The sequence below is a fragment of the Odontesthes bonariensis genome, chromosome 21 (genome assembly GCF_027942865.1).
Source record: "Odontesthes bonariensis isolate fOdoBon6 chromosome 21, fOdoBon6.hap1, whole genome shotgun sequence".
NCBI lineage: Eukaryota > Metazoa > Chordata > Actinopteri > Atheriniformes > Atherinopsidae > Odontesthes > Odontesthes bonariensis.
This window is the reverse complement of record NC_134526.1, coordinates 29,226,046-29,244,115: the sequence shown is the minus strand read 5'-3', so window position 1 is coordinate 29,244,115 and position 18,070 is coordinate 29,226,046.

The window sequence follows — 18,070 nt, the reverse complement described above, 5'->3', positions numbered from 1 at the left end:
AGCTGAAGAGAACTTTGGTCCAACACTGATAAGATAAACTAGAACACTGAATAGATAGATAGACCTTCAGTAATTCCTTGGAGAGGCTGCCTCTGGGAAATGAAAGAGTAAGAAAGAAAACAAAGGATACATGGGGAAATTTAAGAGGAAAAAAAAAGGTTAAGAAGAACTATCAAAGTAGAGGAGAATGACAAGATGAAAAGTGGATGAAAGAAAAGAGAGAGTAATCTAATAGGAATTTCTCTCAATGAAAGCACTGAACTGCAGAGGACAGGAATTGAAGGGGTAGAGTAAAAGAAGGGATAATGGTTATTAAAATTAAGAGAAGCTTTAAAACCATATGTAACATGTGACAATTTGGAGATTCTGGCTCAAGAGTGGGATAACACATTTTCCACACCAAGCACATGAGACGCACAGAGAAGAGGGGCCTGCTTGTTTGTCACTTCGTCAGGGCCGTTTAGAACGGTGTGCACATCCAAAAAGCAACTTTGTTACTCATAAATGAACTGCCTTAGGATGTTTTGTTTGACTTCTACATAAATCTTTCTGTATAGCTGAAATCATCCTAGTTCCACTAAATGACTTTGAACAAAGATACTTTCATAGCTAAAATACTGTGAAAGGAACAGTTTGGTCTGAAACATCACACAAGTATAGAGTTCAGGAGCTCCACTAAAATCACTACTGCAGTCAAAAAACAGGAATCAGAAAACCACATATAAAAATAAGACAGAAATTGATCATTTCTATTGTTTCGGGGGAAAAAAAATCAAAATCACCAAAAATAAAGAAATAAATTGAGATGACAGAAGCTGACTTAAAGTACAAATTTAACTTTTAACAGATCATTCAGGCTCAAACATAATTACAGTGTGACAATGTTTTCAGAAATGACACCTTCCTGGACCTGGACTCATTTCTCAATTCTATCACAGTATCATTTCAAAATCAATAGAGTCCTCAGATAAAAGACATGCCTGGTGTCTAGATCTTAAAGAAGAAATAACTGATGAAGAATGGAAGCATGTATGCTTACAAAGCCAAGTTCAAACGATAAATACACGGTTTAACCTTCGTCTTGTGTTAGTTCCCTGTTACCATCTCTTATGTTAACGGGTCGGTTTTGACCCGTGTTTTAATTTAGTTGTAAAATACACTAAAAACAATGATCTATCATCCAATTTGTTTTCTCATCTCTTGGTTACCTTGTTAGGCTTCTTTATCCATAAAAATATTGGTTTTAATATTTTTGGTGTGGGCCCCTGGGCCTTGTTTTTGTCAGAATACCCCTCAATTTAAATAAAAACAAAAATGTAAAATGAACCTCAAGAGAATCAATAAATAAAAGGTTGTTATGTCACCTGACTATTACTGAGGGGATTTAGAACACATCTAAGCTGCAGTCGGCAGGTTTTCAAAATTACGAGTCGGAAAATTCGAACTGATACAACTTTCAGGTCCCTCCCCCAACCTCTAACAGGCTCCGAATCGCCCCCCAAACCCCTCCCCCTCTGTGGACGAGGTTGTGCACGTGAGTTCACACCAGTGTGAGCGCACACAAGCTGGGGCAGACTCACGCTCAGCAGCGTGTGCACAAGCTGTGATTGACAGGTAGGATTCCTCCACCCTAACTTGATTGGTTAAAAACAGCCGGGAGCGCTTGGTTTTTGCAAGCATGATTACAGGCTTCAGAGGGAGCTACAGATTTCGTTATTTTTCCTAAACAGCCTATTTAATATTCTACTTCCAGAATCCCATGACAGTTCAAGCTAACATGACTAAAAAAAAGTTGCCGACCGCAGCTTTAAATAAATTAGTTTTATTTATTTTTTCATTTTAATATTATTAACTATAGTAACATCTATGGTGTTACGGGTTAGTTTCGACCCATATATTTACTTCAAGAAAAAGGCAAAAAAGTCTCTTTTTTTCAGCAATAGAACTTTAGTACAAACACAAAATGAAAAGCAGTGTGTTGGCTGACAGTGAACTTGTGATTTCAGTTTTGGCGCTAAATTATTGCTTTATAATCTCATTTTTATAACTGGGTCGAAACCGACCCTAACAACACAAAGGTCTTAATTTCAACTAGAGCATTTTATAATTTAGTGAAAACAAATTTTTTTGTTTTATTTTGTTGAAATAGAGGTTCCTGACAAAGTCATAAAGCCTTGATGCAATAAACAAATTTATTGAATTCAATTCATTTTTATTTATATAGCGCCAAATACAACAAATGTCATCTCAAGGCACTTAGATAGTAAGTCCAATTCAAGCCAATTGGAATTCAATTAATTAATAATAATCATAATTCATAAAATAATCCAATTCGTTCATATAGAGCCAATTCAAAAACAATTTCCTACCTAAGAAAACCAACAGATTGCACTGAAAACTTTTTGTTTTTCGGTCCAATCTCCCGGCCTGAGCGTGCCTGAGGCGACTGTGGAGAGAAACGACTCCCTTTTAACAGGAAGAAACCTCTGGCAGAACCAGACTCAGGAAGGGTGGCCATCCGCCTCGACCAGCTGGGGTTTGAGAAGACAGAAAGGGGGGGAGGGGGGGAGGGCCGCAGCGGCGGCGGCACTATAACACCATTCAAAGGATATCTGTTGGAACAGGGAAACACGAGTTAATGACCACAATAATATCACATATACATAAAGAGAGTAAAGTGAGGAAAGGTGTGACAGATGAGGCCCCCCAGCAGTCTAGGCCTATAGCAGCTTAACTATGGGATGTTTCAGGATTACCTGAACCATCCCTATTCAAGGTAAACACAAGAAATTTGTGCTAACGAAAAAATAAATAATAAAATAAAGGACCAGACTCAGTGAGTAATTCCTTATACTCCCTATATAGATCTGCTCCTCACACCACAACAACCATCTTTTTACAGCCACAAGCTACCTCAGCCTCTCACCAACTGCACACCAGTCACAGCGGGGTGGGGATGCAAACCCTGGTTCGGGTAGGGGGAGAAATAAAAGAGGTAAGATAAGCGGGAATGGGATTCAAACCCTGGTTCGGGTAGGGGGTAATGAAAGTATAGAGGGTGCCAGAGGTGGAGGCACAACAAGACACACTAGCAGACACACTTATCAGATTCAACAGACCTAACTATAAGCTTTATAAAAAAGGAAAGTTTTAAGCCTGGTCTTAAAAGTGGAAAGGGTGTCTGCTTCCCGGACATTTACTGGCAGCTTATTCCACAAGAGAGGGGCCTGATAACTGAAGGCTCTGCCTCCCATTCTACTTTTAGAAACTCTGGGAACCTCAAGTAAACCTGCAGTTTGGGAACGAAGTGCTCTGTTAGGAAAATATCTTACAATGAGATCTTTAAGATATGATGGAGCTCGGTCATTAAGAGCTTTATATGTGAGGAGAAGAATCTTAAATCTATTCTGAATTTAACAGGGAGCCAATGAAGAGAAGCTAAAACTGGAGAAATATGATCTCTCCTGTTAGTTCTCATCAAAACTCTGGCTGCAGCATTTTGGATCAACTGAAGGCTTTTCAGAGAATATGTGGGACAGCCCAATAATAAAGAATTACAGTAGTCCAATCTTGAAGTAACAAATGCATGAATTAGTTTTTCTGCATCACTCTGAGACAAGATGTTCCTGATTTTAACAATATTACGAAGGTGAAAGAAGGCAGTCCTAGAAACCTGTTTTAATGATAAGTTCTGGTCAAAAATAACTCCAAGGTTCCTCACTGTAGAACTAGAAGCCAAGGAAATACCATCTAGAGTAACTATATAGCTAGACAATTTCTCCCTGAAACGCTCAGGTCCAAAGATAACGACTTCAGTTTTGTCTGAATTTAGAAGCAGACAGTTCTGAGTCATCCAGGTCTTTATGTCTTTAAGACATGCTTGTAGTCTGACCAACCTATTGGGTTCATCTGGTTTTATAGATAAGTACAGCTGAGTATCATCAGCATAGCAATGGAAATTTATGCCTTGCTGTCTAATAATGTTACCTAATGGAAGCATGTATAAAGTGAAAAGAATCGGTCCAAGCACAGAACCCTGGGGAACTCCATGACTTACTCTGGTGTGTGAGGAAGATTCTTCATTTACAAGAACAAACTGAAATCTATCAGATAAATATGACTTAAACCAGCCTAATGCAGTTCCTTTAATCCCAATAACATGTTCAAGTCTGTGTAATAAGATACTGTGATCGACCGTATCAAATGCAGCACTGAGATCCAACAGGACAAGCACAGACACAAGTCCGCTATCAGAGGCTAAGAGGAGATCATTGGTAACTTTCAGCAGTGCAGTTTCTGTGCTATGATGCACTCTGAATCCTGACTGAAACTCTTCAAACAGATTATTTCTGTGTAAGTGATCACAAAGCTGAGCTGCAACTATTTTTTCAAGAACTTTAGACATAAAAGGGATATTGGATATAGGTCTATAATGAGCCAACACTTCTGAATCAAGAGTAGGTTTTTTAAGTAAAGGTTTAATTACAGCAACCTTAAAAGTCTGAGGTACATATCCTGTCAACAAAGACAGATTGATCAAATCCAATATGGAAGTGTCAATTAATGGGAAAACCTCCTTGAACAGTCTGGTTGGGATTGGGTCTAAAACACAAGTTGATGGTTTAGAAGAGACTATTGCTGTTGTTAGTTCAGAGAGATCAACTGGGCAGAAGCTGTCTAAATACAGATCAGGTTCTAAAGATACTTCTAAAGCTGCTGTACTTGATGATACATCACTGATAAAAGTGGGAAGGACTCCATCAATCTTCTCTCTGATAGAAACAATTTTATTAATAAAGAAGCTCATGAAATCATCACTGCTGAGAGTTAAAGGAATAACTGGCTCAGCAGAGCTCGGACTCTTAGTCAGACTGGCTACAGTGCTGAAAAGAAACCTGGGATTATTCTTATTCTCTTCTATCAATGATGAATAATAAGCAGTTCTAGCTTTACGAAGGGCTTTCTTATACATTGTTAAACTATCTTTCCAGACTAACTGAGACTCTTCTAAATTAGAGGAACGCCACTGTCTCTCCAGCTTTCTTGCAGTCTGCTTTAAAGCACGCACCTGTGAATTATACCAAGGAGCAAACCTCTTCTGACTGATTACCTTCCTTTTCAGAGGGGCAACATTGTCCAGTGCTGTACGCATTGAAACTATAGTGCTGTCAACAAGAGAGTCAAGTGCTGCTGGAGTAAAGTTTAGGTAGTCGTCTTCTGTCATATCTGCACATGGCAGTGAAGAAAAGGATGATGGAATTAATTCTTTAAATCTGGTTACAGCATCCTCTGATAGACACCTATACGTAAATTTCTTCTCAGAAACTGTATAGTCAAGTAATGTAAACTCAAACTGTTCACTCTCAATGCCATAAGTCAGCACAAGATCAAGGGTGTGATTAAGGCAGTGAATCGGTCTGTGAACACTCTGAGAAAATCCAATAGAGTCCAATATAGAATTAAAGTTCATATTCAGGCTGTCATTTTTAACATCTACATGAATATTAAAGTCACCCACTACAATGACTTTATCTGTACTCAGCACTAACTGGGATAAAAACTCTGAGAATTCAGACAGAAACTCAGAATAAGGGCCAGGTGGACGATACACAACAACAAACACAAGAGGTTTCGGGGATTTCCACTTTGCGTGGGAAAAACTGAGAATCAGAGATTCAAAAACGCTCAAACTAATCTTGGGTCTGGGACTGATGAGTAACCCTGATCTGAAAATAGCTGCCACTCCTCCTCCTCTGCCTGTGGTTCGAGGAACGTGAACATTTAAACAGTCAGAGGGAGTTGATTCATTAATGCTAACATGATCCTCCTGCTGCAGCCAGGTTTCTGTAAGACAAAATATATCAATATGATGATCACAAATCAACTCATTCACTAACAGAGATTTCGAAAGGAGAGATCTGATATTCAGCAAACCACATTTAATAGTTTGATGTTTTTGTTCAGTTAAAGTTTTTGTTTTAATAATTTCTTTTTGCACAAGAGGATTTGCTCCTTTTGTGTTAATCGATTGGGTGGGTAGCAGCAGGTGGGAAGCTGCAGAGAAGTGTGTAAGACTACAACTCTGCATCCTGGTCTGAACCCTGGGTTGTCATGCTTTAGGGTGGCAAATAAATTCATCCATATTTCTAGAAATGAGAGCTGCTCCTTCCAAAGTGGGATGGATGCCGTCTCTCCTCATCAGACCAGGTTTTCTCCAGAAAGATTGCCAATTATCTATGTAGCCCACGTTGTTTGCTGGATACCATCTAGACAACCAGCGATTGTAGGACGACATGCGGCTAAACATGTCATCACTGGTCAGATTTGGCAGGGGTCCAGAGAAAACTACTGAGTCCGACATTGTTTTGGAAAAATTATACACCGATGCAACATTAATTTTAGTGACCTCCGATTGGCGTAACCGGGTGTCATTAACGCCGACGTGAATAACTATTTTACCATATTTACGTTTATCCTTAGCCAGCAGTTTTAAATAGGATTCTATGTCGCCCACTCTGGCCCCTGGAATGCATTTGACTATGGCCGCTGGTGTCTCTAATGCCACGTTTCTGACTGTAGAGCTGCCAATTACCAGGGTTTTGTCCTCAGCGGGTGTGTCGCTGAGTGGGGAAAATCTGTTTGAAGCGTGGACAGGTCGATGGTGAACAACGGGCTTGACTATAGAGCTATGCCTCTTCCTGACAGTCACCCAGCCACGTTGTAATCCTGGCTGCTCAGGTTCTGCTAGGGGGAGGCTAATTGAGCTAGCTACGCTAGGTGGCTCCACACTGGCTAAAGGGACCTGGCTCGCTATCGGTTGATTTTCAACAGTGCAGAGCCGAGCTTCCAATTCAGATAACCTCGCCTCCAAAACTACAAAAAGACTACATTTTTTACATGTACCATTATCGCTAAAGGAGGCAGAGGAGTAACTAAACATCTGACACACGGAGCAGGTGAAAGCAGGAAAAGGAGGAAGAGAACCGGTAGCCATGCTACGCTAGAGAACCAGACACACCGTTAAAAAGTGAGAATAAAGATCTGTTGGAGTGTGTTAGAACAGAACGGTAAGCTATAGAGTTTAACTATGCAAAATTGTGTAAGTTATAGATCGAAATAAAGTGATTATCAGTACTCCAAGCGGAGCAAGAAATTCCACAGTCCACAAGCAAGGTAACAGGAAGTGATGCAACACGTCTTACCGCAAAGCGTCACAGCGTCAGATCTGCAAGGGACATCCTGTAGTGATGTATCCAAAATATGGTTATGTTATGCATTTAAAACCTAAAAACGGGTCGGTGCCGACCCTAACACAAGACGAAGGTTAAGTTACTTCAGTACAAATGGCTGATGAGAACATATATTACTCCAGTAGTACAACATCGTATTGATCCTAACACACCTGATCTATGTGTTAAATGTGGTACACATAAAGGGACTCTATTTCATTGTCTTTGGGAATGTTCCATTATCCAAGAATTTTTGAAGGAGATAATTACGACCTTGTCTAAGATTACTGGTACACATCTTCCACTATGACCTAAGCTTTGTATACTGGGACTTTTCCCAGAAAATTGTACACTCAGTAAGTATGAGAAATCAATGGTCATATACAGGTCCTTCTCAAAAAATGAGCATATTGTGATAAAGTTCATTATTTTCCATAACGTAATGATAAATTTGAACTTTCATATATTTTAGATTCATTGCACACCAACTAAAATATTTCAGGTCTTTTATTGTTTTTATAGGCCTACTGATGATTTTGGCAAACAGCTCATGAAAACTCAAAATTCCTATCTCAAAAAATTAGCATATCATGAAAAGGTACTCTAAACGAGCTATTAACCTTATCATCTGAATCAAAGAATTAACTCTAAACACCTGCAAAAGATTCCTCAGGCTTTTAAAAACTCCCAGCCTGGTTCATTACTCAAAACCGCAATCATGGGTAAGACTGCTGACCTGACTGCTGTCCAGAAGGCCATCATTGAGACCCTCAAGCAAGAGGGTAAGACACAGAAAGAAGTTTCTGAGCGAATAGGCTGTTCCCAGAGTGCTGTATCAAGGCACCTCAGTGGGAAGTCTGTGGGAAGGAAAAAGTGTGGCAGAAAACGCTGCACAACCAGAAGGGGGGACCGGACCCTGAGGAGGATTGTGGAGAAGGGCCGATTCCAGACCTTGGGGGACCTGCGGAAGCAGTAGACTGAGTCTGGAGTAGAAACACCCGGAGCCACCGTGCACAGGCGTGTGCAGGAAATGGGCTACAGGTGCCGCATTCCCCAGGTCAAGCCACTTTTGAAACAGCGGCAGAAGTGCCTGACCTGGGCAACAGAGAAGCAGCACTGGACTGTTGCTCAGTGGTCCAAAGTACTTTTTTCGGATGAAAGCAAATTTTGCATGACATTCGGAAATCAAGGTGCCAGAGTCTGGAGGAGAACTGGGGAGAAGGAAATGCCAAAATGCCTGAAGTCCAGTGTCAAGTACCCACAGTCAGTGATGGTCTGGGGTGCCATGTCAGCTGCTGGTGTTGGTCCACTGTGTTTTATCAAGGGCAGGGTCAATGCAGCTAGCTATCAGGAGATTTTGGAGCACTTCATGCTTCCATCTGCTGAAAAGCTTTATGGAGATGATGATTTCATTTTTCAGCATGACCTGGCACCTGCTCACAGTGCCAAAACCACTGGTAAATGGTTTTGGCTCAATTGGCCTGCCAACTCTCCTGACATGAACCCCATAGAGAATCTGTGGGATGTTGTGAAGAGGAAGTTGAGAGACACCAGACCCAACACTGTGGATGAGCTTAAGGCCGCTATCGCAGCATCCTGGGCCTCCATAAGCAGTGCCACAGGCTGATTGCCTCCATGCCACGCAGTTTGAAGCAGTCATTTCTGCAAAAGGATTCCCGACCAAAGATTGAGTGCATAACTGAACACAATTATTTGAAGGTTGACTTTTTTTGTATAAAAAACACTTTTCTTTTATTGGTCGGATGAAATATGCTATATTTTTTAAGATAGGGATTTTTGGTTTTTCTTTGCTTTTTTTGCCAAAATCATCAATATTAAAACAATAAAAGGCTTGAACTACTTCAGTTGTGTGTCATGAATCTAAAATATATGAAAGTCTAATGTTTATCAGTACATTACAGAAAATAATGAACTTTATCACAATATGCTAATTTTTTGAGAAGGACCTGTATTGTATACTTGAAGCAAAACATAAAATCGCTCTCTCATGGAGATCTATGTATAGGCCAAGTAAGCAAATGTGGGCTGAAGGACTCTCACACGGTATAGCCATGGAGAAATTGACATACTTGATCAAGGGGAATTTGTTAAGATCTGGGATTCGTTTATGGAGTTTTTGGAGGGAGGGGGTTTGTCGGAGATTGTAAAACTTATTTTCTTTTTTCTTCTTCTTCTACTCATGTTATTCTTTTTACTTTCTTCACTAATGTTAATTTCCGGATTTTATATCTACTTACTGTTGTGCTTGATGATTATGTCTGTTAATGTGCCTTCTTTTGTTTTTGTTTTTGGTCTTGTTGCTTTGTTTTTGTATGTGGTTGTTTGTTAATTAAAAGAAAAAATCAATAAAGACATTTGTCAAAAAAAAGAAATGACACCTTCCTAAACCGATAGAATCCTAAAGGGTGGACAAGTGAGGAAATGTAAATGTTCAAGACACTACCAAATGGGAGAGCTCCAAGTCCAAATGATTTTACAGCTAAATTAAGGAAAAAAATGCTATGCCACTGTACTGACTTTATTACTACTCGGTACAATGAGACATTTGAAAGTTCATCTCTGGGACTATCAGCCACCTTTTTTTGCCCATTAGATTTAGTCTAAAATCCTGGTTAACAGTTTTATACAAGATGAGGTTCAAGGGTTTTATTGATAGACATAGTTTGTCAGAACTCACACAGTTGGTTAATATTATATTGGCAGTCTCAAATTCACTGTTGAGTCTCCTGAAAAAGGGAGTGAGTTAGCAGCTACCTCTGTTATATAATCAGCCAGTTGGAGCATTGCAGACTAATGGGTGCACATCCTCTGCACATGCTGTGAGTTAGAAAGGGATACATGCTAAGAATAACCATTTAATCCATCATCGTTCTGCCTGGTGATGGAAGTAGCATGTAGCATTATGTGTTTTACTGAGACATGGCTGCAGGATCATATCCCCGGCTCCAGCGTCTCTCTGCCGGGCTTCCTGACTGTACGAGCAGATCGAGATTTAAAGAGTAGCAGGAAAAGGAAAGGGGGTGGATTAGCAGTGCTTGTCAACAACAGATGGTGTCACCCAGGACATGTTACTGTGAAGAGTCGTCGCTGCAGTCCTGACATTGAACTATTGGCAGTAAGTTTTCGTCCATATTATTTGCCAAGAGAGTTCACCAGTGTTGTTTTGGTGGCTGTTTACATTCCACCCTCAGCTGTTGCCGACACTGCATGTGATGTCATCAGTTCCGTTGTTGCTAAGATACAGACACAACACCCCAATTCTTTTGTGACAATATCTGGTGATTTTAATCATGCCTCACTCTCTGCTACACTGCCAACTTTTCAACAGTTTGTCAGCTGCTCTACCAGAGAAAACAAGACATTGGATTTGTTTTACACAAATGTCAAGGATTCATACATTTCCAAATCAAGACCTCCCCTGGGTAAATCAGATCACAACCTTGTTTTTGTCAGGGTTCTGGCTGTGTTCTGTTTTGTCCTTGGCTGCTGCTTCCTTGTCTCCCCTGAAGATGGCGTCTGGTCTCCTGCTGGGTTCCTGGGCAGGTGTTCTCCATCAGAGCTCATCAGTGGACAGCATAAAGGAGAAGCTGCTGCCAGGAACTCACCGTCAGAGTATTGACTCCTATGGTACGTTCGTTACCGCTAGGCTAAAACTCTAACCACTTTAAAATCAAACTTTGTTACTTACCTTGTTCCAGGTGATCCTTGCACACCAAGAGGGAAACCTTCCAGATGCTCGCTTTGCTATCTACCAAGCTACCAAGACGCCGAGTCCGGTTCTAACTCCAAGTCATCAGGACGCCAGCCCGGTTCTAACTCCAAGTCATCAGGACGCCAGCCCGGTTCTAACTCCAAGTCATCAGGACGCCTGTTATTCCTGCTTCCAGGGTTTTGCTAATAAAGACTGTTAACCTTCTCCCGTCTTCCGAGTGTAATCTCCATGTGGGTTCAAACTCTCGCGAAGAACATGACAGAACACTCTGACCAATCAGACCCAGCAGACGCACTCAGAAGAGCGATCTCGGACCAGCAACAGCGACTGCAGTCTCATGAAGCCATTCTCAAACGTCTCATGGATCAACAGCAAAGCGACTCTCAGCAGCTACGGCACATCACAGGACTCCTCCAGCAGAAGCAGTCTGGAGATTCCTCTGGACCCCCAGGGGGCTCGCTCGCCAGCCCCCAACAGCAGACTCCACCTCCCCGTGACGTCACCTCCCCCATTCCTGAAAGATTTTCCGGTGAGACCGGTAGTTGTGGGGGTTTTCTGCTCCAATGCTCTCTCGTATTTAACCGGTCACCTTGGTCCTTTCCCCATGACCAGGCTAAGATTTCATTTATGATAAATTTACTAACTGGCGAAGCATTGAAATGGGCAGAGGCTCGGTTTACTGACATAAATAACTTTGGTTGTTCTTTTAATGATTTCATTGCAGAATTTAAGCGTACTTTTTCGCCAGAGATAGATGGGGTTGGTGAGTCACGTAGATTATGGGCACTTAGGCAAAAGGGCAGACCTATCACTGAGTTCGCCATAGAATTCCGCACGTTGGCAGCTGCTTCTGGTTGGGACGCTAAGGCTTTGAAAGCAGTCTTTTACCAAGCTCTGGATGAATCTTTAAAGGATGAATTATCTAGATTAGAGGAACCCAAGACGTTGGACGAGTTTATCTCTTTAGCTACTAGAATCGACAACCGAATCAGAGAGAGAAGACGAGCTAAATTAGACAGGCCGGGTTCCAGACCCTTTTTTCCGTCTCCACCTGTTACCAGGTCGCGGCCTTACTGTAACTCACCGGTCTCCGAGCCCGAACCTATGCAGATTGGTCGCACATCGCTAAGTCAAGAAGAAAGGCAGCAACGCAGGGAACAGAACCAGTGTTTCTACTGTGGTTCTTCCGAGCATTATTTACTTAAATGTCCGATTCGGCCAAAAGGGGGGGTCCGCCGATTGTAGTGGGGAGACCGGTGGACCATACTCAGGAGTCTGGTTCCTCACGCTTAAGTTTGCCAGCAGTCATTTTAACTAATTGTCACCGTTACAACCTTTCTGCCTTAATTGACTCTGGTTGTGATAAGAATTTGATCGACCAAGATTTTGTCACTCGAGCTAAGATAGCATGGTTACACATCAAACTAGGCCCCTGGAAGTGATTATTTCTGGTAACCATAGGGAGCTAACCACCTTTTTCGTTTTCCCTATTAAGAAGTCGGACTTAGTTCTGGGGTTTGATTGGCTAAGACAACATAACCCTCACCTAGATTGGTCCAAGTTAAGCATTGTTGCCTGGTCTACTAAGTGTCTCTCCTCTTGCTTATTATCTGCTATATCCCGACAAGTCAACCATCGTTGTCATCCCAAGAACCAGATCCATTAGACCTGTCCCTTGTTCCTAAGGAATATCATGATCTGAGATCTGTCTTTTGCAAGACTAAGGCCCTGTCTTTACCACCTCACCGTCCTTATGACTGCGCCATTGAACTGCTGTCCGGTGCTCCACTTCCCTCTAGCAGGCTCTACAACCTGTCTCGTTCAGAAAGAATTACCATGGAGACTTACATTAATGAATCCCTAGCAGCTGGAATCATACGTCACTCTACTTCGCCACTAGGTGCAGGATTCTTTTTTGTGGGGAAGAAGGATGGTACACTACGCCCCTGCATAGACTATCGTGGGTTAAATCAGATCACTGTAAAGAACAAATATTCATTACCACTCATCTCATCAGCTTTCGAACCCGTTCAAGATTCCACCATCTTCACCAAGTTAGATCTTCGCAACGCTTATCATCTCGTTCGTATTCGCCAGGGTGATGAGTGGAAGACGGCCTTTAAGACCCCTATAGGACATTTTGAATATCTTGTGATGCCCTTTGGATTGTGTAATGCCCCAGCCGTATTCCAAGCACTGATAAATGATGTCCTTCGGGATTTTTTGAACGTCTTTGTTTTCGTCTACTTGGATGACATCCTCATCTACTCAAAGACACTCTCAGAACATCGCCGTCATGTACGTTTGGTGCTTCAACGTCTCCTAGAAAACAGACTGTTTGTAAAGGCCGAGAAATGTGTCTTCCATAAGCCTTCAGTTACATTTCTGGGTTACATTCTAGAGAGTGGGAAGGTGGGTTCGGATCCTGACAAGATCAAGGCGGTTCTGGACTGGCCCATCCCAGACAATCGTAAGCAGCTCCAGCGCTTCTTGGGCTTTGCTAATTTTTACCGCCGTTTTATTCGGAACTATAGCCAAGTAGCCGCACCCCTAACTGCACTCACATCTACTAAGAGAACCTTTACCTGGACACCAGAGGCTGATACGGCATTCCAAATTCTCAAGAACAGGTTCTCCCAGGCTCCCATCCTCACTCACCCAGCTCCAGAGAAACAATTTATTCTAGAAGTGGATGCCTCGGACACCGGGGTGGGAGCAGTTCTTTCTCAGCGCTCTGATCAAGATGGTAAGCTCCACCCCTGCGCCTTTTTCTCTCGTAAACTGTCTTCCACAGAGAGAAACTATGACGTTGGAGATCGTGAACTGTTGGCGATCAAGCTGGCCTTAGAAGAGTGGCGCCATTGGCTGGAGGGCACAGAGATCCCGGTTCAGGTTTGGACTGATCATAAAAATTTGTCTTACATATCATTCCAGGCAATCCCGTTGGTCCCTGTTCTTTTCACGCTTCAACCTACATATCACTTTTCGCCCAGGTACTAAGAATACCAAGCCAGATGCCTTATCTCGTCAATACTCCCCAGATGAGACGGACAATAAACCCTCTACCATTATTCCACCCAGTTATATAATTGGCTCATTAACCTGGGAAATCGAGAACCAGGTTCTGCAAGCCCAGAAGGACGAGCCAGATCCGGGTTCAGGTCCTCCCAACAGGACTTATGTTCCCTCAACAGTTCGCTCCCGCCTTATCCACTGGTTTCATTCATCCAAGTTCTCCGCCCATCCAGGAACTAGTCGCTCCATAGCTCTGATCTCCCGACACTATTGGTGGCCATCTCTGTACAGAGATGTTAGGGAGTATGTTCAAGCCTGCTCCATTTGTGCCCGAAACAAACCTTCACATAAACCTCCCTCCGGATTACTGCAACCTCTCCCCATTCCTAAACGGCCGTGGTCACACATTGCTCTGGACTTTGTCACTGGATTACCACCTTCTCAAGGTATGACCACTATTCTCACAATCATCGATCGTTTCTCTAAAGCCTGTCATCTTGTTCCCCTCAGAAAACTTCCGTCAGCGTTTCAGACAGCGCAACTGCTTGTAAAACACGTCTTCCGGCTTCATGGTATTCCTCTGGAGATCCTCTCGGACCGTGGTCCTCAGTTCACCTCTCAGGTCTGGAAACAGTTCTGTCTTGCTCTCGATGCCAAGGTTTCCTTGTCTTCAGGTTATCATCCTCAGACCAATGGTATCACAGAACGCATGAATCAAGAACTGGAATCCACCCTCCGCTGCTTCACATCATCTAACCCCTCTGATTGGAGTAAGTTTTTACCCTGGGTGGAGTATGCGCACAACTCCCATGTCTCTGCCGCCACAGGACTATTTCCCTTTGTAGTCTCTCTGGGTTATCAGCCACCTCTTTTCCCTTCGGATGAAAGAAATATCTCTGTTACCTCTGTTCACCACCATATCCGTCGTTGTAAACGCATCTGGTCTAACACTATCCTCGCGCTTCAACACACAGTCAAACAAAATCAAAGATTTGCCAACAAGAAACGGACACTCGCTCCTCAGTATTCTGTCGGTCAGAAGGTTTGGCTCTCCACTAGGGACATCCCATTGAAGTCCATGTCCAAGAAATTATCACCTCGTTTTATTGGTCCCTACGAGATAACCTCCATCATCTGTCCCACTGCAGTCCGTCTCAGTTTACCAGCCAACCTTCGCATTCACCCTACTTTTCATGTATCACAGATTAAACCAGTCCAAATCAGCCCTTTGTGCCCTCCGGCCGAACCCCCTCCTCCCGCCCGAGATTTTGAGGGGCATCCGGTATATTCAGTCCGGCGAATCGTGGACTCGCGTCGGCGAGGGCGTGGATGGCAATATCTGGTTGATTGGGAGGGTTACGGTCCAGAGGACCGATCTTGGGTTCCCCGCTCTTTCATTTGTGATTCCTCCCTCATCACGGACTATCTGGCTTCGCTCCCGTCCACCTCTTCTCGGCCGCCAGGAGGCAGCCGTTGAGGGGGGGGGGGTGATGTCAGGGTTCTGGCTGTGTTCTGTTTTGTCCTTGGCTGCTGCTTCCTTGTCTCCCCTGAAGATGGCGTCTGGTCTCCTGCTGGGTTCCTGGGCAGGTGTTCTCCATCAGAGCTCATCAGTGGACAGCATAAAGGAGAAGCTGCTGCCAGGAACTCACCGTCAGAGTGTTGACTCCTATGGTACGTTCATTACCTCTAGGCTAAAACTCTAACCACTTTAAAATCAAACTTTGTTACTTACCTTGTTCCAGGTGATCCTTGCACACCAAGAGGGAAACCTTCCAGATGCTCGCTTTGCTATCTACCAAGCTACCAAGACGCCGAGTCCGGTTCTACCTCCAAGTCATCAGGACGCCAGCCCGGTTCTAACTCCAAGTCATCAGGACGCCAGCCCGGTTCTAACTCCAAGTCATCAGGACGCCAGCCCGGTTCTAACTCCAAGTCATCAGGGCGCCTGTTATTCCTGCTTCCAGGGTTTTGCTAATAAAGACTGTTAACCTTCTCCCGTCTTCCGAGTGTAATCTGCATGTGGGTTCAAACTCTCGCGAAGAACATGACAGTTTTTCTCTGTTCAGCATATAAACCCCTTGTCCAGAGACTACCTGTCACAAAAAGGACTGTTAGAAAGTGGTCACAGGAAGCTGAAGAAGCCTTACAGGGTTGTTTTGATGCAACCGATTGGATTTCTCTTTGTAAGCCACATGGAGAGGACATTAATGCCATGACTGAGTGTGTGACTGACTAAATAAACTTCTGTGTGGACAACACCATCCCCACCAGAACAGTGAGATGCTTCCCTAATAACAAACCCTGGATCACCAGTGAGCTAAAGGAACTATTGAACAAGAAAAAAAGAGCCTTTAGGGAGCGAGACAGGGAGTTACTGAGGAGTATACAGAAGCAGCTCAAAGTCAAGATCAGAGAGAGCTAGGAGGTGTATAGAAAGAAGCTTGAGAGTAAACTGCAGTGGAACAATATCAGAGATGTGTGGTCAGGAATGAAGAAGATCACAGGCCTCCTCCTGTTCCCAGCCAAAGAGACATCCCACCCTCCTCTGACCCACAGCTTTCCTGTAACATCTCCATCTCCACCTCAGTCATGGATTCTTCTGCTTCCACTAGTTTGTCTTCAACCCAATCAGGTGAGCAGTGAGATGCTGCTGTCCCCTTTGCCTCCCCCTCACACTTTTCTGTTTCTAGAAGTCAGGTGAAAAGGCAGTTGGAGAGACTGAACCGGAACAAGGCTGCAGGTCCAGATGGTGTCAGCCCTCGAGTCCTGAAGGCCTGTGCAGAGCAGCTCTGTGGGATTCTGAAACACCTTTTCAACCTTAGCTTGACCCAAGAGAAGGTACCACTGTTGTGGAAGACATCCAGTCTGGTTCCGGTACCAAAGAAAACTCACCCTTCAGACATCAATGACTACAGACCTGTTGCCCTGACATCCCACATCATGAAGGTCCTGGAGAGACTCCTGTTGACCCACCTGTGTAAGCAAACCAGCACATATCAGGACCCCCTGCAGTTTGCTTATCGCCATGGAGTTGGAGTTGAAGACGCTATCATACACCTGCTTCAACAAACCCACTGTCATCTGGACAAAGCAGGCAGCACTGTGAGGATTATGTTCTTTGATTTCTCCAGTGCATTTAACACAATTCAGCCTGATCTGCTTCGTCTGAAACTCCAGAAGACTCAGGTGGAGGCCTCAACAATCACCTGGATTAATGACTACCTGACAAACAGACCACAGTTTGTCAGACTGAAGAATTGTGTGTCTAACCAGGTGATCAGCAGCACAGGAGCACCACAGGGGACTGTACTCTCACCATTCCTTTTCACTCTGTACACTTCAGACTTCCAGTACAAGTCAGACTCCTGTCATCTACAGAAATATTCAGATGACTCTGCAGTTGTCGGGTGTATCAGAGATGGACAAGAAGCTGAGTACAGAGAGCTGGTGGACCGCTTTGTGGCATGGTGTGAGAACAATCATCTCATCTTGAATGTTAACAAAACAAAGGAGATGATTGTAGATTTCAGGAGAAACAGGGTCAGATCAAACCCTGTTTCCATCATGGGAGAAAAAGTGGAGTTGGTTGAGGAATATAAATACCTTGGTGTTCATCTGGACAACAGACTGGACTGGAGACACAACAGTGAAGTCATCTACAAGAAAGGACAGAGCAGACTGTACTTCTTGAGGAAGCTAAGGTCCTTCAAGGTTTGCAACAAGATGTTGCAGATCTTCTACAAGTCTGTTGTTGAGAGCGTCATTTCCTCTTGCGTCATCTGTTGGGGCAGCAGCATCAGAACCAGGGACCTAAAAAGACTCAACAACCTGATAAGGAAGGCTGGTTCTGTTCTGGGGACGACTGTGGAACCTCTGGAGACAATGATGCAAAGAAGGATTTTGCATAAAATCAAGAGAATTATGGACAACCCTGAACATCCTCTCCATGAGACTGTTATCGGAAAACAGAATCTCTTCAGTCAAAGGCTTCTTCAGTTTGGATGCAAAACGGACCGGTACAGGAAATCTTTCCTGCCCACAGCCATCAGCATCTATAATAACTCCTTGATTTAATTGAGTTACATCAACATTT